Consider the following 21,999-nt stretch of genomic DNA (forward strand, 5'->3'; position numbering starts at 1 on the left):
ACCCAATGTGAACTGATGTTAAGAAAACAAAGGAGAAAAGGCAATTATTGGATTTTTTGACAGAGCTCACCAGCAACAGAAGAGGAAAATGTTTTTACTGGTATGGGGACCTGTGCAAAGGCCATTACATCGATTGTCTTGGTCTTAATTACCCAAATATTGACAGGTAAGGCATCAGCGGGAAAACTGAGAAATATTCTTTCTGAAGCAGAGTGTTTCCTCACTCAGATTGTTCAACATGCGAAAAAGATTCAAGGCTATTTTCGATCTATTTATTATTTTTAAAAAAAAAATAAATTTAGAGTACCCAATTTTGATTTCCAATGAAGGGAACTGGCGTGGCCAATCCACCTAGTCTGCACATCTTTGGGTTATGGGGGTGCAACCCACGCAGACACAGGGAGAATGTGCAAACTCCACATGGACAGTGACCCGAGGCCGGGATCAAGCCTGGGTCCTCGGCACCGCGAGGCAGCAGCGCTAACCACTGCGCCACCCTATTTTGGATCTATTCTTTAATAATGACAAAAGGTACGTAAAATAAGATAAAACTAGGGGCTTATCTAAAACCTAATAATCCTAATATAAACAATTGAAAAATGGTGGTGGCATAAAAATTCCATTGCAAATGGGTTTTAGAAAAAACTGAATTGAATGCGATAATGGCCGGGAGATATGCAGTACAGCTACTTAAGGAACGATAGGTAAGAATACAAACTATGCCAGTATTGTGGGCAATTAGGCTAGAAGGCGACAGTTGCAATTCATATGTATAAATGTCAATGCAAAGAATCAATGGGTGGAATCAATCCCTCTCACCATTGGCTGGGTTCATTGTGGGTAAGGGAGGAGAATACGATGGGAGTGGAAATTGGGAGAATGACGGAGGGAACTTGTGGTCCCTCCAAAGGCCGTCAAGAAGCTGGTTACAATCACATTAGCAGGATTCAAGTTACCACCTGTCCAGAATTATCCACCACATGTCCAATTACCCACCCCGACAGTGGGAGTACCCGCCAGTCCACAACAGCAGACCGACGTGGAGTTATGTCGAGATTTACTGTATCGGCAGGGGCGGGCAGGAGGATGGCAGACTGGAGCAAGGAGGATGGCAGACTGGAGCAAGGAGGATGGCAGACTGGAGCAGGAGGATGGCAGACTGGAGCAGGAGGATGGCAGACTGGAGCAAGGAGGATGGCAGACTGGAGCAAGGAGGATGGCAGACTGGAGCAGGAGGATGGCAGGTTCTGGCAGGAGGATGGCAGACTGGAGCAAGGAGGATGGCAGACTGGAGCAAGGAGGATGGCAGACTGGAGCAAGGAGGATGGCAGGTTCTGGCAGGAAGATGGCAGACTGGAGCAAGGAGGATGGCAGACTGGAGCAAGGAGGATGGCAGACTGGAGCAAGGAGGATGGCAGACTGGAGCAGGAGAATGGCAGGTTCTAGCAGGGGGATGGCAGACTGGAGCAAGGAGGATGGCACACTGGAGGAGGATGGCAGGTCGGGGCAGGAGGATGGCAGACTGGAGCAGCAGGATGGCAGGTTCTGGCAGGGGGATGGCAGACTGGAGCAGGAGGGTGGCAGACTGGAGCAGGGGGATGGCAGACTGGAGCAGGAGGATGGCAGACTTGAGCAGGAGGATTGCAGGTTGGGGCAGGAGGATGGCAGACTGGAGCAGGGGTGGCAGACTGGAGCGGGGGATGGCAGGTTGGGGCAGGAGGGTGGCAGACTGGAGCGGGGGATGGCAGGTTGGGGCAGGAGGGTGGCAGACTGGAGCAGGAGGATGGCAGGTTGGGACATGGGGCAGCAGTTTGGGGCAGACGATGGCAGGTTGGGGGCAGAAGGATGGCAGTTTAGGGTAGGTTGAGGCAAGTAAAAGGTGCTTGATATAGCACTGGGAGAGGGGAGTAAGTGGGCCGACATAAGGTGAAATGGATGTCATTACTGGGATTAATAAGCACATGGCCTTGCTTTGGTGGGGTGTGGGGGGGTGTTGGCGGTGGGGGCTGGAGTCACAGGGGGCAGTGAGGGGAATGGAGACTCAAGGGACAGTAGGGAGTGCCTGGGCGGTGACCATCAGCTGGGGCCTAAACTAGATGTTTGACGCACTGAGATGTGTGCCTCTGGCCTGGTGGAGGCTGCAGGTGACTGCTGTGACAGCTCTACACGTGGGATTTCACCATCGTCGTCATCCTCCTAGATCCTCTGCAGGCTGGGGCTGGACTCCTCATCGGGGTCTGGCCGTAACGACCTCCTGTTGGCATCAGTAATGGAAAGAGGAGAGAATGAGTAACTGCATGAGCTGTTCCCTACATTACACGAAACATCACCTTCCTGTTCCTGTGTGCAGAGATTCAGCACGCTTCCTCACTGGGTGGCTGGGGGAGGCTGGTCTCACCTTCAGCTCAGAAAAGGTGGCGGTCCCCTCCTGCCAGCTGAGCAGCCTGCTCTTCATACTGTGAGAGGGTGGGGATTGGACCTAACGTAGCCCCCTCCTATTTTCTCTCTCTCTCCCGTGCCTGTTGTGCACTCTACTCTCCTGGATTAAAATAGAAGATGGTTTGTAAGCACTTGTGATGCAGATGTCGTTTGTATGCTGCCAATCTCCACCACCAACCTGTTAACAACTGTGTCCCATAAGAAAGATGCACTTCTCCTAGTCCCCAAGAGTATTTCAGCAGCACCCTCCTGACCAGTGAACACTAGTAGCTGGAAGGGTGAGGACAACAGAGACATGACAGCAGCAGCATCAACATCTGCAGTTGCCCTCTACGCCTCCCCAGCCCTAGATTTGTGCTTTCAGTGTGGCAGGGTCAGTGGCCCGCAGTTACCTCCCTACGTGCAGACCACATAGACCGCAGTGGAGCTATGAGGCAGCACCACAGCACCTTGTGAAGGGCTTTTATGCAAGGGCAATAGAGATGGTGGCCTTGCCATTGAGAATCATGTGCCAGTTCCCATTCAGTGTGGTGAGTCTGGGGACCAGAGTGAGGTCATTCATTCTTTACCTGCACTGCTGGGTGCTCTTCCTGAGTTCAAGTGACACTTTCCATCTTGGTGGCCCCCTCCCATACAGATATGGTGAGACACCTCCCATCCTTTGGAATAAGGTTGTCCCTCCTGTGCTCCATGATTGAAGTAGCATGCCCAGCGAGGCATTGCTGAACCTTGGGCCAGTGCTGCTGGACTCCTGTCTGCCATGTCCAGTTCCGAACTCCAACATGCAATGATTGAGTAGCTATCTAAGCACAATTTAAATATGGCACCTGGATATGACAGCGGAGTGCCCGACATCCTGCCTGCTCCACCCCACAATTCCATTGGAAACCCCTGGGTGCAAAATTAATCAGCACAGGGTCACATAGTTCCGCGGGGTTTTCCACTAAATTCTACAGAGGGAGACATTGACGCCCCTCACTGTCTGCCACGGGACTCAACCCCAGCCAGTAAACCCTGGCTAAAGAGGGAGAACATGTAAAGTGGATCGTCATACACCAAGCTGGTGAGGAAAGCAATCTGGGGATAGAGAGAATAGACCGACAAGAATATCATCACAAAGCATAGTCATAAAAGGAAAGTATAGGAGGTACTGTCAGAATGATCGGATGTAAATCAATGGAGGTTGAATTGTTGCTGGATTAAAGCATCAGACAATCTCTGTAGTCCTGGTCGCCTGATGTGAAGGATATTATTGATCACCAGAGTACAGAGTGAGCAATTAAGATAATATCAACTTTCAGAAGTCTATTATAGGGCAACACAAAGAAAGCTGATCTTGTTTCTTATAACAAAGAGGAGACATTGAAGTGATAAAGTTGGAGTTTAAGATTATGAAGAAGATTGCTCATGATGATTGCTGGGGTAAATAGCTCAAATACCCGAGAAGGCAACATAAATATTGAATGTCACAAAGAAGAAAATGAGTCGAGGAGAACTTTGTTTTACTCAGACAGCCTTATGGAACAAGTTACCAGGTAGACAATTGAATGATATAAAAGGGTTCAATCGCGAATGACCTTTTTTTTTGGAGAGAGAGGAACTTGATGCGAATGCAGGTATATGGTTAAATACCTAAAGATCCCTTTCTTGTTCAAAACATTTCTTCCATTCTGTGGACGCAGAATTCTGAACACTAGAGTTGATCATCACTTGCTGCAGTAAGGTTACTGGAGCATGCACAAGATGTACTGAAGGTGTGGGAATTTGGAGACTCACCCATTAGTAATCCAATACCATTTCTCAAGTCTTTCTGTGCTCCTAGCAACCATCAGAGTCAATTTCATGAGCCATCTTTCCTTGTTATAGTTCTCCCTGGATGCAACCTGTTGTGCAGCCTAATCTGTGAAAGAAAACAGGGGCTTTCAACGTGTTTTCATCTAACATGGAAATAGCTAGGATGGATTTTGCTTGTCATTATTTTGGAACGGGGAACGTGTTCAAACCAGGTATTTAGTTCAAACCCTTTGCACTAATCTGTCTCCAACCAAGTGAAATGAAGCTTTTATAAACTGGCATTACAAAAGACTGTGTGTAAAAATTGCAGTAATACCGAAACAGTCCCAAATTTAAGGCTGTAGTGCCAAACAGACTTCAGGGATAACTAACAAATATTTTGGAAAAGGCTATATTGTATTGTAATGAAGACCATCTAAATGTGGAATCTGATTCACAAAATGCCTTTACATTTACGTCTCTTATCTGCAGAAAGTCCATATAACAGATCGAACACCATTTCAGTGATTCTATTCTTTCAAGGTACAGAGAATGAAAAGCACCAGTTTATGCAGCAGGCCACCACTCCTATGATGTTTGCGGCTATCAAAGAAAAGCTCAAAATGTGCTTGTTACTGTGCCACCAGGGAAGACGGTGAATATTCCCAATGAACGTGAATTTTCAAACAGTGAGAAAGATGTTTGTCCTGACATTCCTTTATCTGGAAAGGTTTTGAAAACCATCAGGGATAAAGCACTAAATTCATCCCAATGCATTTGAAGGAGACCGAATCACTGTTGCTTGCACAGTGTGTCATCATTTGTCTTGAGAACACAGACCACAATTATTTCCAATGTGCGAAACTGACACCATGAGCTATGGTGTGCATTGCTCCATCAATAAGAACCTATCTCTCCACTCTGCACATGTCAGGAGAGCTGAATATCTAACAAGAAATGCAAGAAAAATGTCAACTCTTCATTTCACTTTAAAGAGGTAAAGGGTTAGATTTTCAATACCACCAGTAAGGCAAGTATTGCGAACCAGTTACGCATTGTAGCAAGTGCCCATATTTAAATCCAATAGAAATTAACAATTTCAATTTTGATAAAGGGCAACTGAAGAACAATTTGAAGGGTCACATTAACTTTCTATGATGCAATAAAATGGGCAATATTGGATCAGGCACCCATATATATCCCACCCAGTTCACTTAAATGGAAAGGACAATAGATGCCCAATCCAACAGAGCCAATTTATGTCAGGGTTAAAATTCAGACCCCTGTCATTTTTAGGTCTGATTAGCAATTTAAAAATTCCTGTTTTGTGAATCTACAAAGACAAATATCTTCAATGTTGCTGAAAAGAGACATGCTGCTGAAACTTTTCATCTTGCACTTATCAGGACAAATACAAGAATGCTAAATTTCAAATGATCACAAAAATGGATACTACAGGAGAAAAGAGAGTGCTGATTGGTTGGCAAGGCAACTTTGATCAGCCAAGATGTTGCCATGAAAGAAGCAACTGGGGACTATGCACTCCCCAAGCTCGCAGGCAATCCATAAAAAGGCTCAACACTTGGACATATTACTTGTAGTTACAGAGAGCAATCCCTGCATATGAATGTATGTCACTTCTAGCAAGTGTAAATGAGCCATGTTACAAGTTCAACTGATTATCTTAAATAGTTTTTTAGTGTAGCTATTAGCACACTCAGGATTGTTCAGCAAATACTTCCCAACCATGGAAAATGAAATGGCCTCATCCACTGACCAGAAAGCTGGTAGAATGTAGGAAGGGACATGGAAGCAGGCCATTCAGACTCAAGCCTGCTCTGCCATTTAACTAGAGCATGGCTGATCTTCCTCAATGCCATCTTCCCACACTATCACCACATCTGTTGTTGAAAGCCCATTTCCGGAGCACCAATGGGATTAAATGCCTGTCAGGTAGAATACTGCCTGCCGTCATGATTCCCGTGACTTCAAGGGTGAGGTGCTTTCCCTCAGGAGCTGCCAGCCATACAGAGGGATAGCAGCTCCTCCATTCCAGCAGCGCCAGCAAGGTGCAAGAAGGTGAGTGGGGTGGGCCAACAGGAGCCAGGCAGGCAGAGCCTGTTGAGGAGGGGTGATCGCTGCAGAGGACAGGGCACCTCTTCCAGCAGGAGGTTTGTTTTGGGTTTTGCGAGTGTGGACTGATTGTGCATAGATCGTACTGTGCCTATTAGAAACAACCAAAGAAACATGCTGTTTGATGCACAATCACTGGGATACACAGTACCTGACATCCCACCGGCATGGAAATTCATACATGACGTTCATCAACTGTGTGGGATGCAGAACATCTTTTTGTAGTGACGGCAGCTTTCTGTGAATGGAAAATGCCACTCTCGTAGCTGCTGCGTCGCAGCATGTAAAGCAGCTTGCTTATCCGGGTGTTCATATTTTCCAAATTCTAACGCTGTGCCTTCAAACTTAATCTAATTCATTTTTGGAGGTGCTGAAGTTTTTCTCTCCTTACAATCCTGGATGACTGCAGTTGCTGCAGATGTTTTGCTTCATCTGCCATTGCACTGGAGCATGGAGAGCAACAGCATCTGCCAGGGGGACAGAAGCAGCAAGAGGATGAAGGATTTTATGTCATGTAGGTGCTAAGGATATCATACCTCAAACTTGCTGAGCACAAACTGCTACAGCTTCAGAATGGAGGTAGACACATTGTTATTTCATTTGTGTCAGGGGGTTGATAGCACTGTTTGCTCTCAAGATCTTCACTGGGCAGCACGGTAGCATTGTGGTTAGCACAATTGCTTCACAGCTCCAGGGTCCCAAGTTCGATTCCCCGCTGGGTCACTGTCTGTGCGGAGTCTGCACGTTCTCCCCGTGTGTGCGTGGGTTTCCTCCGGGTGCTCCGCTTTCTTCCCACAGTCCAGATGCGCTGGTTAGGTGGATTAGCCATGCTAAATTGCCCTTCGTGTTCAAAATTGCCCTTAGTGTTGAGTGGGGTTACTGGGTAATGGGGATAGGGTGGAGTTTAGGTAGGGTGCTCTTTCCAAGAGCCGGTGCAGACCCGATGGGCTGAATGGCCTCCTTCTGCACTGTAAATTCTATGTATGTCCTGATTTTCTAGGCAACAGGGTGTAATAGTGGCATAACCTAGTTTGTGCTCCATCAGGGATGATTCGATCTCCTTCTCCATGGAACAAGCAAAGCAAGACCAAAGAGCCAGAGGTTTTGCAAGTGTTGGGGCTTCGCAAGATTGCAAGGAATAATTGACTACACACACAATATCTTGTGTTGTGTATCAGGTCCCAGACATATACAAAGAGAATATACAATGAATGGTCAGACCCTAGGAAGTAGATACGATCAAAAGGGCCTTGGTTCACAGATCTCTGAAGACAGCAGGGCAGGTAGATGAGTTGGTTATGAAGGATGTTTGCCTTTATTAACTGAGGCACTGAATATAAGAGCAGGGAGGTTATGCTGGAGCTGTATAAAATGCTGGTTAGGTCCCGGCTGGAGTACTGTATACCGTTCTGGTCACCACACTTTAGAAAGGAAGGGATTGCACTGGAGAGGGTGCAGAGGAGATTCATCAGGATGTTGCCTGAGCTGGATCGTTTCAGCTAACAAGAGAGACTGGATAGTTTTCCCTGGTGTTTTCCCTGGAGCAGAGAAGGCTGAGGGATGATCTGATTGACGTGTATAATATTATGAAGAACAGAGATAGGGTGCGCAGGAAGGTACTTTTCCCCTTAGTGGAGGGGTCAATAACCAGGGGGCATAGATATAAGGTAGTAAGCAGGAAGTTTAGAGGATATGTGAGGAAAAACTATACGAAAGGATAGAATGGACGGTAAGGGCGGTGGTGTTGTTTTGTTGTTTAAGGATGGCATCCGGGCAATAGTAAGGGATGATATTGGTGCTATGGAGGACAAGGTTGAATCAATTTGGTGGAAATCAGGAATAGTAAGGCGAAAAGGTCACTGATAGGAGTAGTCTATAGGCCACCAAATAGTAACAGGATGGTAGGGCAGGCAATAAGCAAAGAAATAACGGATGCATGTAGAAATGGTACAGCGGTTATCATGGGAGATTTTAATCTGCATGTCGATTGGTTTAACCAGGTTGGCAAAGGCAGCCTTGAGGAGGAGTTTATAGAATGTGTCCGGGATAATTTCCTGGAACAATATGTAATGGAACCTATAAGGGAACAAGCGGTCCTAGATCTGGTCCTGTGTAATGAGGCAGGATTGATTAATGATCTCATAGTTCGGGATCCTCTTGGAAGGAGCGACCACAATATGGTGGAATTTAAAATACAGTTGGAGGATGACAAGGTAAAATCAAACACTAGTGTTTTGTGCTTAAACAAAGGTGAATACAATGCGATGAGAGAAGAACTAGCTAAGGTAGACTGGGAGCAAAGACTTCATGGTGAAGCAGTTGAGGAACAGTGGAGAACCTTCTGAGCGATCTTTCACAGTGTTCAGAAAAGGTTCATGCCGACAAAAAAGAAAGACGGTAGAAAGGGGAAAAATCGACCATGGATATCTAAGGAGGTGAGGGTGAGTATCAAATTGAAGGAAAAAACATACAAAGTGGCAAAAATTAGTGGGAGACTAGAGGACTGGGACGTCTTTAGGGGACAACAAAAAGCTACAAAAAAGCCATAAAGAAGAGTAAGGTAGACTATGAAAGTAAACTGGCTCAGAACATAAAAGCAGATAGTAAAAGCTTCTACAAATATATAAGACAAAAAAGAGTGGCTAAGGTAAATATTGGTCCTTTGGAAGATGAGAAGGGAGATTTAATAATAGGAGACGGGGAAATGGCTGAGGAGCTGAACAGGTTTTTTGGGTCAGTCTTCACAGTGGAAGACACAAATAACATGCCAGTGACTGATGGAAATAAAGATATGATAGGTGAGGACCTTGAGATGATTGTAATCACTAAGGAGGCAGTATTGGGCAAGCTAATGGGGCTAAAGGTAGACAAGTCTCCTGACCCTGATGGGATGCATCCCAGAGTGTTAAAAGAGATGGCTAGGGAAATTGTAAACGCACTAGTGATAATTTATCAAAATTCACTAGACTCTGGGGTGGTCCCAGAGGATTGGAAAGTAGCAAACGTGACACCACTGTTTAAAAAAGGAGGTCGGCAGAAAGCGGGTAATTATAGGCCGGTAAGCTTAATTTCGGTTGTAGGGAAAATGCTGGAATCTATCATTAAGGAGGAAATAGCGGGGCACCTGGAGGGAAATTGTCCCATTGGGCAGATGCAGCATGGGTTCATAAAGGGTAGGTCGTGTCTGACTAATTTGGTATAATTATTTGAGGACGTTACCAGTGCAGTAGATAATGGGGAGCCAATGAATGTGGTATATCTGGATTTCCAGAAAGCTTTTGACAAGGTGCCACACAAAAGGTTGCTGCATAAACTAAAGATGCATGGCATTGAGGGTAAAGTGGTAGCATGGGTAGAAGATTGGTTAACTAACAGAAAGCAAAGAGTGGGGATAAATGGGTGTTTCTCTGGTTGGCAACCTGTAACTAGTGGGGTCCCTCAAGAATCAGTGTTGGGCCTGCAGTTGTTCACAATTCACATAGATGATTTGGAGTTGGGGACCAAGTGCAATGTGTCAAAGTTTGCAGACGACACTAAGATGAGTGGTAAAGCAAAAAGTGCAGAGGATACCGGAAGTCTGCAGAAGGATTTGGATAGGTTAGGTGAATGGGCTAGGGTCTGGCAGATGGAATTCAATGTTGCCAAGTGTGAGGCTATCCATTTTGGGAGGAATAACAGCAGAATGGATTATTATTTAAACGGTAAGGTGTTAAAACATGCTGCTGTGCAGAGGGACCTGGGTGTGCTGGTGCACGAGTCGCAAAAAGTTGGTGTGCAGGTGCAACAGGTGATTAAGAAGGCTAATCGAGTTTTGTCTTTCATTGCTAGAGGGATGGAGTTCAAGACTAGGAGGTTATGCTGCAATTGTATAAGGTGTTGGTGAGGCCACATCTGGAGTTGTGTGTTCAGTTTTGGTCTCCTTACCTGAGAAAGGACATATTGGCACTGGAGGGAGTGCAGAGGAGATTCACTAGGTTGATCCCAGAGTTGAGGGGATTAGATTATGACGAGAGGTTGAGTAGACTGGGACTGTACTCATTGGAGTTTAGAAGATGCGGGGGGATCTTATTGAAACATATAAAATTATGAAGGGAATAGATAGGATAGATGCGGGCAGGTTGTTTCCACTGGTCAGGGAAAGCAGAACGAGGGGGCATAGCCTCAAAATAAGGGGAGGTAGATTTAGGACGGAGTGTAGGAGGAACTTCTTCACCCAAAGGGTTGTGAATCTCTGAAATTCCTTGCCCAGTGAAGCAGTTGAGGCTCCTTCTTCAAACGTTTTTAAGAAAAAGATAGATACCTTTCTAAAGAATAAAGGGATTCAGGGATATGGTGTACAGGCCGGAGAGTGGAGCTGAGTCCACAAAGATCAGCCATGATCTCATTAAATGGCAGAGCAGGCTCGAGGGGCCAGATGGCCTACTCCTGCTCCTAGTTCTTATGTTCTTAAAACAGAGGGTGGTTGGAATCTGGAACTCACTGCCTGAAAGGGTGGGAGAGGTGGGAACCCTCGCAACTTTTAAGAAGTATTTAGATAAGCACTTGAAATGCCATTGTATACACGGCTATGGACCAAGTGCTGAAAATGGCATCAGAATAGTTCGAAGCTTCATGGTTGGTGTGGAGGCAATGGGCCAAAGGGCCTCTTTCCATGCTGTAAAACTCTATGACTTGATGACTATGCATGCCAACAGAACAGGGGTTCTATTCCCTCACTGTGCAGATGATGTGTCCAAACAAGAAGGTCTTTACCTAGTTTCCGGCAGTTGCTATGATGCCTTTATCCTGCCGCAATTCTCAATACCCCCTTTATTCCAACCAGATTAGCAACTCTCACACTGCCTACTTTAACACAGGGCCAAACCAACATATATGTGGCTTATGATGCCTGGCAGGCAAATGATTACAGAAACTGAGGAGAGGTATAATCATGACACGGTAGCACAGTGGTTAGCAGTGTTGCTTCGCCGCGCCAGGATCCCAGGTTCGAAACCCGCCTGGGTAACTGTCTGTGCGGAGTCTGCACGTTCTCCCCGTGTCTGCGTGGGTTTCCTCCGGGTGCTCCGGTTTCCTCCCACAGTCTAAAGATGTGCGAGTTAGGTGGATTGACCATGCTAAATTGTCCTTAGTGTCCAAAAAACGTTAGATGGGGTTACGGGGATATGGTGGAGGTGTGGGCTTAGGTAGGGTGCCCTTTCCAAAGGGCCGGTGCTGACTTGAATGGCCTCCTTATGCACTGTAAATTCTATGATTCTATGGAAACATTCTATGATTCAATCATTGCCTGACACAGAAGGTGGAATTTGATGGCTGCAGGAATGGCCTCGCCCACTGAACAGAAATCTGATGGAACGTAGGAAGGAACATAGGAGCAGGAGTAGGCCAATCAACCCCTCGAGCCTGGTCTGCCATTTTCTTCTTTCAATAAAAGAAACTGTCCTCCACCAGTAAGGTAATTGGCATATAAGACAAGGAAATCTTGCTACAATTGTTGAGATCACACCTGGAGTACTGTGTGCAGTTTTGTCCTCCATATCGGGGTACGCATGGCCCAGACCTTCCGATGTGAACAATGGCGAATGTTGAGATGTTCCCCACTGTTGTGCATCAGGACCTATACATGCATGGTAATTGTCCAGGAAGTATAAACTTGCAATATGCAGATTTACACTGTCTGGACCGCTCCAAAAATGTCTGCAACACTAACCTCAGTGTTGGAGACTTGGGCCCGTTATGTGTTCCAGAGCATTCTCCAGCTATTCATTTCTGGTGTCAGTCACGGATTAACAATGGATTAACATGGAGCCCACCCCGCTACCCCACCAACACCCCTAAGCATCCTCAACCATCCTGACCACCCAAGCCCTTGACTTCCTAAGCCCCTGTCTAACTCATCATTGGTAGTGTGACTTGTCCAGGATGTCTTCATTATTCACATCAAAAACCCTCACTCTGCAGTCTCAATTCTTCTTTGAAATGTTTCATTGATCGTCCAACGCCCACTCAGTCAAAATTGTTGCAATATGATTAGTGTTTATTCATTGCATAATAATAATAAGTGTTAAATTTAAGTATGTGCATGCTGTTGCCTTACACCTTTGCAATATTTAACTTCTTGTGCGACTTTGAACCCACTGGCACCAGCAAGATGATCATTTTAAGAAATGATGCAAACTGACAAGAGGCGAATGAAAAGCAAGATGATTCCCAAACAGTTAGAAATAACGTGGCTAGAATTACCGAAAAGGTCGACAATCAACTGAAGCGTGAGAGAATAAGACAGGAAATAAAGGCAGGAATGTTGCCATGGGAACCAGAAATAACTGAGTAAACTAAACCATTTTGAGGTTGATCAAAAGAGCCAAACACCTTAGAGTGCAGACACCTTTCTTTGTATTACAATAGCTGTACTGAATCTAATCAACTCAGATGGGATGACAACAATCCAAATTACCTGGTGACACATTCCTTTTTAGTACAATGAATACTTGCATGGATAATTGTCCCGACATTCGAAATATGTCATTGAAACTTGAGCAAGCAGGGACATAATGGGCTTGTAATTATAAGCCAATGATTGAATCATTATTTCTGAACTATGGAAAAAAGAAAAAAAGGAAAGATTCTGAATGAACAGTAGGTATAGATGACTTCAGGAAGGGAGATACTCAGAAAGAAGGCCAGAGGGCCTCTTTTTGTCATTGCGAATTCTGCCCAGTGCATAATCGGGCAATTATAATTCTTTTACATGTGCTGAAATCTGCTGCTCAGATGCTGTACTGTATCAAGTCTTATTAATGCCGAATGAAGTTTAATCATTGATGCCCAAAAAGGTTAACATCGAATCATTTCACGCTTAGCAATACATAGCAGGGTGGCAGCTCAACAGTCTTGGAAATGTTTTGGAGGACAGCTTGCTAGACTGCTGTGATACCCGGCAGGGTGTTCTGAACTCTGGTTCCTGCAGCCATGCAGAGACCAGTTGGAATCTATATGAGAGCAATCTGAGTTTGCATGGCTGCAAGCTGGCATTGCCTGAGCTATTGATGAAAACTATTACTGCTGCAATGGAAGCTGAGACAATGGTAATCAAAGATTGTATTATGGTTGTGTCTACAAGTGTGTACATTGAATTAGTCACCACTTTCACGCTGGAAATAATGGGCTCCAAGACCTTTGCAAAATCCACTTGACTGTAGACTTGCTGGAAGCCAGCATCTGTGGAAAGAGAAACAGATCTGAAATATTAGCCAGAATTGTATTCCCCTCCCTCCTCCAGGGTAGCATGGCATGTGGGGAAGGGACTGTAAGATTAGATACCAGAGCAGTAGTGCATTGTCTGCTACCCGAACGCCCTGTTTCAGGATTCCCATCAGGAATGGTGACGGACAACTTGCCCATGAGCCAATCAAGGCCGTGAAATAGCCAATGAATGGCCTCTCAAGTGTCTTCACTTGTCACCAGTGGGATTTTACCCACGGCGGGGGAGCCTGACACCGAGTGCCCAGACTGGTGACCAGGTGAATCCTGGCAAACTGGCGGCTGGGCAAAGGGGTTGTATCATTTTCATACCCCCCATGCCCATCAGAGCCATTCCCAATGCCCATCCCATTGGACTTGCCGCCACCCAAAACAATCCCATTCGACCCACCCACCACCTGGGTCTGCCCTTGCGAGATTCTAGATTGACCAAAGTCCAGTTCCATACATTATGTTCCTTTTGGATCTGCCTGCAGTCCAGCCAGTGGTCACTGCTTCCAGTCGTACTAATAGGATAAGAGAGCCATCGTCCATTTGATTGGTCTGTAGCTCGCAGAGGTAGGGCTGCTCCTCCCACCCAACAAGGGGGGAAGACTGCTAAAAGTAATTTGACTGCCTGATAGCCATTAAATGGGTGTTGGATAAGCCAACCAAGCAGAGGCGTGCACATCCACAAATCTTTCATTGGTGGGCGGGACATAAGTCCCCACATAAAATTCAGTCCATTAACTCTGCTTCAGTCTCCACAGAGACTGCCAGACCTGCTGAGTATTAGCATTTTCTGTTTTTAGTTCAGATTTCCAGCATCCGCAGTATTTTATTTTTGTTACAGCAAGCATTTTGCTGTGTGCACGAATTAACCTTCATCTGTAGCCTTCTGCACCAAAGTCCTCATCTGATTCCCCTGCATATGACTCATGAGCAACATGATTCCCCGGTGAGCTGACACATTCACTACCCATTGTCCCCGGCTGTTCTGCACTCATATAACCCTATCACAACATGCAGATCTTGCCTCTGTCTATTCTCTAATATAAGTGCAATGTTAGTATCTGAGCTGGTGGATACGAGTGCGAAAGCAAATGATGGTGTGTCTTCATTATTGTTCTATATTGCAGTGTGTAGGGCAAAAAGATGGTCAATTGCAGGCAACCATTATTGCGCTAACCTTATTTACACCGCCCCAGTAGAGAGGGCGACAGAGAGGGCAATATAACAAAATGCTCAGAACTTCAGCCCATTAAAAAATAACTTATACATAAAATATACATTGTTACATGTATGGAAGTTCCCAGAATATAATGGGTGTAATTTTCCCATATTTTTTCAGAGAATCAGGCCCAGATTTTGAGTCTCTCTGTAAACCAAATTTCAGTGGATGTGGCTTACAGTGTCACTGTGGTGGGTCGAGGCCTAATAGAGCCAGTAAGGCAGGTGATGTGTTGGTTACTCTGCTACACAGACGAACCAACACGGTTGCGAATGGTACAACTCAGTTTTATTGCTAACATTTATTTACAGTGGTAAACTGGTTACTGAGGTGCAATCATAACCCTAGAATCTGTGGACCTATTCCTAATACTATCCTGTAGTGGCACTCAGCACATGGTGGATGTCTGAGTCGCTTGCTATGAGCTCTGTGCCCTGAGCTGTCTCCTGCTGGAATCCCCAGGAAGTGTCGTGTTCCCTGTTTTGTACTGTGTATGCTCTTGCCTGTGATTGGCTGTGGTGTTGTGTGTGTGTTGATTGGTCCGTTGATCTGTCCATCAGTATGTATGTGCTATGATGTTTACCTGAATATCATGTCATCCCCCCTTTTGTACAAGAACATGCGCCTATGTGGTTATAAATAGAGATGTGTACTGAGTGCAGCTGAATGTGTGTGTGTGCAATATCTACAGCATGTACATGGGGCTAAACTATATACAAGGGGTGATGTCGGGTGCGACATAACAACGAGGTTATACCATAAACAAAGATCGGGGAAATGTTGAATGACAAAAACGAATTCCTGTAATGACAAGGAAGAACAGAAACATATTAACATGGTGGTATTATGAATTCAATGTACAAACAGGCTCATAAGTCCAGTCTAGTAGGTGGGCGACGTATTCGGGTTGACCGCCTCAAGGGTGGGTCTGGATCCACCGGCTGAGGAATGGGCCTGGCCAAGGGCGACGACGGAAGGGGCATGGTGGCAGGAAGCTCCACGAAGTCGATATCAGGAACAACAGGAGGGCGCGGTGTCATTGTAAGTTCCCGTAGCGAGCGTGGAAGTAGGCGAAGAGCCAGGCGATTCCGCCTACGAATGGAGCCATCAGGCATGCGAACCAGGAATGAGCGGGGAGCCACGCGTCGGAGAACTTCGGCAGGTGCTGACCAGCCACCTTGTGGTAGGTGGATGCGGACGTCGTCTCCAGGCGCCAAGGCGGGAAGATCAGTTGCCCGTGTGTCGTATTCCATCTTCTGGCGAACGCGCTGCTGTTGCATTCTGTGTAGTACCAGAGCATGGTTGGTTGTGGGTACCAGAATGGATGGCACAGTGGTCCTGAGGGCGCGACCCAACAGCTGGGCTGGTAAGAGGCCAGTGGCTAGTGGGGCCGAGCGATAGGCCAGCAGGGCTAGGCAGAAATCCGATCCGGCAGCAGCAGCCATGCAGAGGAGCAGCTTGACGATGTGAACGCCCTTCTCCGCCTTTCCATTGGACTGGGGATGCAGAGGGCTGGACGTCACGTGTGTGAAGCCATACGAAGGACGACCATTCCTGGCTGGCAAAACAGGGCCCATTGTCCGACATGACAGTAATCGAAATGCCGTGGCGAGCGAAGGTGTCTTTGCAGGCCCTTATGACAGCGGACAATGTTAAGTCATGCAGGCGTATGACCTCTGGATAGTTGGAAAAGTAATCAATGACGATTACATAGTCCCTGCCAAGCGCGTGAAAAAGGTCCACACCCACCTTCGCCCAGGGGGACGTCACCAGTTCATGGGGCTGAAGCGTCTCAGGAGGCTGCGCCGGCTGAAACCTTTGGCAGGTGGGGCAGTTGAGCACCATATTGGCAATGTCATAACTGATGCCCGGCCAGTAGACCGCCTCTCGGGCCCTCCGTCTACACTTCTCAACCCCCAGATGGCCTTTGTGTAGTTGGTCCAGGACTAGCTTGTGCATGCTGTGCGGAATCACAATCCGGTCCAGCTTTAGAAGGACACCATCAATGACGGCCAAGTCGTCTTGGACATTGTAGAACTGCGGGCACTGTCCTTTGAGCCACCCACCCATCATGTGTCACCTCACCCGTTGTAGAAGGGGGTCAGCCGCAGTTTCCCGGCGAATACGGGCCAGACTGGAGTCGTCAGCTGGCAGATTTGCCAATGTGAAGGCCACGTGCGCTTCGAGGTGTGCTCACTGCTCTGGATAGGGCTTCCGCAATGATAAGGTCCTTTCTCGGGGTGTAGACCAGTTGGAAGTCATACCTTCTGAGTTTAAGTAGGGTGCGCTGGAGGCGAGCGGTCATCTCGTTCAGGTCCTTATTTATGATGCTGACCAGGGGTCGATGGTCAGTCTCAACGGTAAACTGGGGGAGACCATACACGTAGTCATGGAACTTGTCTATTCCGGTCAGCAAACCCAGGCACTCCTTTTCGATCTGCGCGTAGCGCTGTTCTGTGGGGGTCATGGCCCGCGAGGCATAGGCGACTGGGGCCCATGATGCAATGTCATCCCGCTGTAGGAGTACCACCCCAATGACCCAGGGGCAGCACAGTAGCATTGTGGATAGCACAGTTGCTTCACAGCTCCAGGGTCCCAGGTTCGATTCCGGCTTGGTCACTGTCTGTGCAAAGTCTGCACATCCTCCCCGTGTGTGCGTGAGTTTTCTCCGGGTGCTCCGGTTTCCTCCCACAGTCCAAAGATGTGCAGGTTAGGTGGATTGGCCATGATAAATTGCCCTTGGTGTCCAAAATTGCCCTTAGTGTTGGGTGGGTTACTGGGTTATGGGGATAGGATGGAGGTGTTGACCTTGGGTAGGGTGCTCTTTCCAAGAGCCGGTGCAGACTTGATGGGACAAATGGCCTCCTTCTGCACTGTAAATTCTATGAAAATGCCGGATTGGCTGGCATCAGTCAAAATTTTAGTGTCCCGAGATGTGTCGAAAAACGCCAATACTGTGGCTGTGGTGAACTTAATTTTGAGCTCCTCCCATTCATTCTGGTGTGTGTGTAGCCACTGGAACTCCGTGGACTTCTTGACGAGGTGGCGCCGAGCCGTCGTGTGGGAGGCAAGGTTGGGAATGAACTTCCCCAGGAAGTTGACCATGCCTAGGAAGCGTAGCACTGCTTTCTTGTCTGCCGGCTGCAGCATGGCTGTAATGGCGCTCACCTTGTCTGCATCCGGACGGACCCCTGACCGGGAAATGTGGTCCCCCAGGAACTTCAGCTCGATTTGGCCGAAAGAACACTTGGCTCGGTTGAGGCACAGGCCGTTTTCCCGTATGCGCACAAAGACGCGCTGGAGACGATTGATGTGCTCCTGTGGTGTGGTGGACCAGATGATGACGTCGTCCACGTAGACGCGCACCCCTTCGTTGCCCTCCATCATCTGCTCCATGATCCTGTGAAAGACCTTGGATGCCGAGATGATGCCAAATGGCATTCTGTTATAGCAGAACCTGCCGAAAGGGGTGTTGAAGGTGCTTTCGGCTGGACTGATCCAGTTGGATCTGCCAAAAACCCTTCGAGGCATCCAGTTTTGTGAAGATTTTAGCCCGGGCCATTTCGCTCGTGATCTCTTCCCGTTTGGGTATGGGGTAGTGTTCCCTCATTATGTTGTTGTTGAGGTCTGATGGATCAATGCAGATCCGGAGCTCGCCGGAGGCTTCTTAACACACACCATGGAGCTGACCCACGGCGTGGGCTCCGTGACCCTGGATAGGACCCCTTGGTCCTGGAGATCCTGCAGCTGCTGCTTGAGGCGGTCTTTGAGTGGTGCTGGGACCCTGCGAGGTGTGTGAATGACCGGGGTGGCGTCCGGTTTGAGCCGAATTCTGCAGGTGTATGGCAGTGTTCCCATGCCCTCGAATGCCTCCTGGTTGTGGGCGAGGAGCGATTGGAGCTGTGCCCTGAATTCTGCATCTGGGAAGTCAGATGTGCCTTCTGGAGACAGAGCGTGGACCCGTTGCACGAGGTGGAGAGCCTTGCATGCCTGTGTGCCTAGCAGGGAGTCCTTTGATGATCCGACTATCTCGAATGAGAGTGTGGCCGTGTGTGTGCTGTGTGTCACCTGGAGCTGGCAGGATCCCATAGCCGGGATAACGTTCCCATTGTAGTCGACCATCTTGCAACGCGATGGCCGAATTGGTGGTCTGACCTTCATGGCGTAGAAGGCTGACGGTTGGCGGAGGCGCCAGTGTCCAGACGGAATGTTATCGGTGATCGGTTGACCGTTAAGGTGGCACACCATTCATCACCCGGATTGACGCAGTTCACTGGCATCGGCTGGTGGGTCCTGGCTGGAGACATCCGGTTCCCATCAATGACCGCAACACGGAAGGCGTCCCGGTCGTCTGTGTCACTGGTCTGGATATCGTCTGGACACGACTCATAGTAAGGAGGCTGAATGGTCCGCACGTCCCTGCGAGGTTGTCGGAATTAGGGAACATTGGCAGGTTGAGCTGCCCGACAGCAGGCAGCGTAGTGGCCCATCTTGCACCGCGGAGGCATTGTCGGTTTCTTGCAGGACATTGCCGCTTTAAATGTGCGGCTCCGCAGTTGCCGCACGTCATGGCGTTCGTTGCGCCACCGCGCATGCGCAGTTCGGTCTTGCATTGAGCGCGCCTGCACATCACGTCCCTCTGTGTCGACGTCGTTTTTGGCGCGCACAAACGCGGGAGGCCTCGAAAAGCGCGCAAAATGGCTGCCCTTGTCCAGGCCGCGGGCCGGGAGGAACTCGATCGCCTGGACCCGTTCGGCCTCGTAGGACGCCTGCCTCGCCGATCCGGCCGCGTAGGACCCCTGCCGCGCCGCCGATTCGGCCACCTGAAATTGGGAGTAGCGGCTAGTCGCGTTTTCATGCAGGACACAGGCTTCGATTGCAGAGGCTAAGGTGAGGCCTTTTATTTTAAGAGCTGCTGGCGTAGGGTGCCCGAGGTGACCCCAAAAACGATCTGGTCCCGAATCATGGAATCGGAGGTGGTGTCGTAACCGCAGGACTGCGCGAGGATAGGGAGATGCGTAAGGAAGAATTGAAAGGGCTCATCCTTACCCTGCAGACGCTGCTGGAAGAGATACCTCTCGAAACTCTTGTTGACCTCGACGTTGAAGTGTTGGTCGAGTTTGAGAAGGACCGTCTTGTACTTGGTCTTGTCCTCACCTTCTGCGAACACCAGGGAGTTGTAGACATGGATGGCGTGTTGACCTGCCATGGAGAGGAGAATGGCGATCTTTCTGGTGTCCGAAGCACTCTCCTTTTCGTTGGCTTCCAGGAAGAGCTGGAAGCGCTGTTTGAACAGCTTCCAATTATCGCCGAGGTTTCCAGCGACTTGTAGCGGCTGCGGTGTGCTGACAGTGTCCATGGCGCAGGATGGCAGATTCCGGAGGATCCGTAGGTAGGTCCCACAGTTACTCCTGGTACTATGATGTGTTGGGTACTCTGCTACACAGACGAACCAACACGGTTGCGAATGGTACAACTCAGTTTTATTGCTAACATTTATTTACAGTGATAAACTGGTTACTGAGGTTCGATCATAACCCTAGAATCTGTGGACCTATTCCTAATACTATCTTGTAGTGGCACTCAGCACATGGTGGTTGTCTGAGTGGCTTGCTATGAGCTCTGTGCCCTGAGCTGTCTCCTGCTGGAATCCCCAGGAAGTGTCGTGCTCCCTGATTTGTACTGTGTATGCTCTTGCCTGTGATTGGCTGTGGTGTTGTGTGTGTGTTGATTGGTCCGTTGATCTGTCCATCAGTATGTATGTGCTATGATGTTTACCTGAATATCATGACAGCAGGCTCCACCGAGTTCGGGGCGCTCTTTAAAAATGGTGCCCCTCCCACAAGTATTGGGGACTCTCATCCCCCCCCCACCCCACCCCCACCATCATCATCAGCACTCGGGTTCTCATCTCGCCTCCACCACCATCAGCGTTGGGGCTCGCTGCCACCCCACCACCAACAGATTCAGAACTCTCACTGCCCCCTCCACTACCACCTTCAGCATCGTAGTTCCCACCCCACCAGCATCGGGGACTCTCCCTATCCCCACAACACCATCATTAGCATTGGGGCTCTCACAATCCCTTCAAATCCATCAGCATTGGGGTTATCAACCCCACTCCCACCAGCATAAGCATCGGGGAGTCCCCTCACCATTACCATTGGGGCACTCACCCCCCCTCCCCCCTACCCCCCCGCGAGAATTGCATTTTGTGATTCTTATGGGATCGTCCGCACTCGTCAATGTCTCGCTGACAGCTAACATGGGCTAAATATTGCCCCTAATATGACTAAACCAGCATCAACAGTACCTGAACATTTAACAGGTTGTGATGTATACTTATTCTTAATTTAATCACGATAAAAACATTTACGATCAAGTTTGAACTGAGGGGAAGGATGGAGCGGTTCTACAATTCATGGGCGTTATTCATTGTGCACTTTCAAGAATTGGATAACATCGAATATTAATTGGGGGCGGGTTTGGGAGGGTTGGGGGGAGGGAGACTATGTGTTAATGGTGACTATGGGTGATTCCTGATTCCTTTTTGTTATTTGTTTGTGTTAACATGCGGGCGGTTGTTTGGGGGTTGGTGGGAGGATGCGATTGTTGTTGTTGATATGGGGATTGACATTATATTTGTTACTGCTTATTGTTTATTGTTGGTGGGTGTAAATGTTTTGAGAAAATGTGAAAAAGGGGGAGAATAAAAATATTTTTTGAAAAACATATACGATCAATACTGCCAGAGTAATGTGTATGTGAAAAAACAGGTTTTCCTTAACACCAGTATGTGTTGGACAAAAATGTCATCATTTGACAAGAAATACTGAAAAGAACACTTCTTTCTCCTCTTCATTCCTACAATATTTCAATTAACCTGCCTGGCGTCTTTCTCTTCCTGTCTGGTGTTAAGAACCCCTCTGATGTTAAATGTGAGGGTATTCCAAAACCCAGAAGGGTAATTTGTAATGTCGGTTCTTAGTAGTGCACATTTTCAATTTGGTATAATGTGAGAAAAGGTATGAAAACCAGGGAAGAATAGTCCAGTTGTTTTGTGATCAATTAATAAAGAATATTTATTAACTTAAAAGAAAAACACATGACAAAAAGGATTATAAAACACTACAACAGTACACTTAACTACATTGATGGCTATACACAGAATTACATGAAGTTAC

General features: G+C 47.7%; 1 long non-coding RNA gene across 1 annotated transcript in view; it reads right to left on the minus strand.

Moving 5' to 3' along the window:
• Window positions 1-312: 312 nt before the first annotated feature.
• Window positions 313-21,999, minus strand: part of LOC140425772 (uncharacterized) — a 101,609-nt gene continuing 79,922 nt past the window's right edge. The window contains exons 2-3 of the long non-coding RNA XR_011947993.1: window positions 4,216-4,339; window positions 313-2,254 (exon numbers count right to left, since the gene is read on the minus strand). This is a non-coding gene — a long non-coding RNA (uncharacterized lncRNA). The remainder of the gene's footprint in view (window positions 2,255-4,215; window positions 4,340-21,999) is intronic.

This window comes from Scyliorhinus torazame, chromosome 6, assembly GCF_047496885.1.
Source record: "Scyliorhinus torazame isolate Kashiwa2021f chromosome 6, sScyTor2.1, whole genome shotgun sequence".
NCBI classification, from domain to species: Eukaryota; Metazoa; Chordata; class Chondrichthyes; order Carcharhiniformes; family Scyliorhinidae; genus Scyliorhinus; species Scyliorhinus torazame.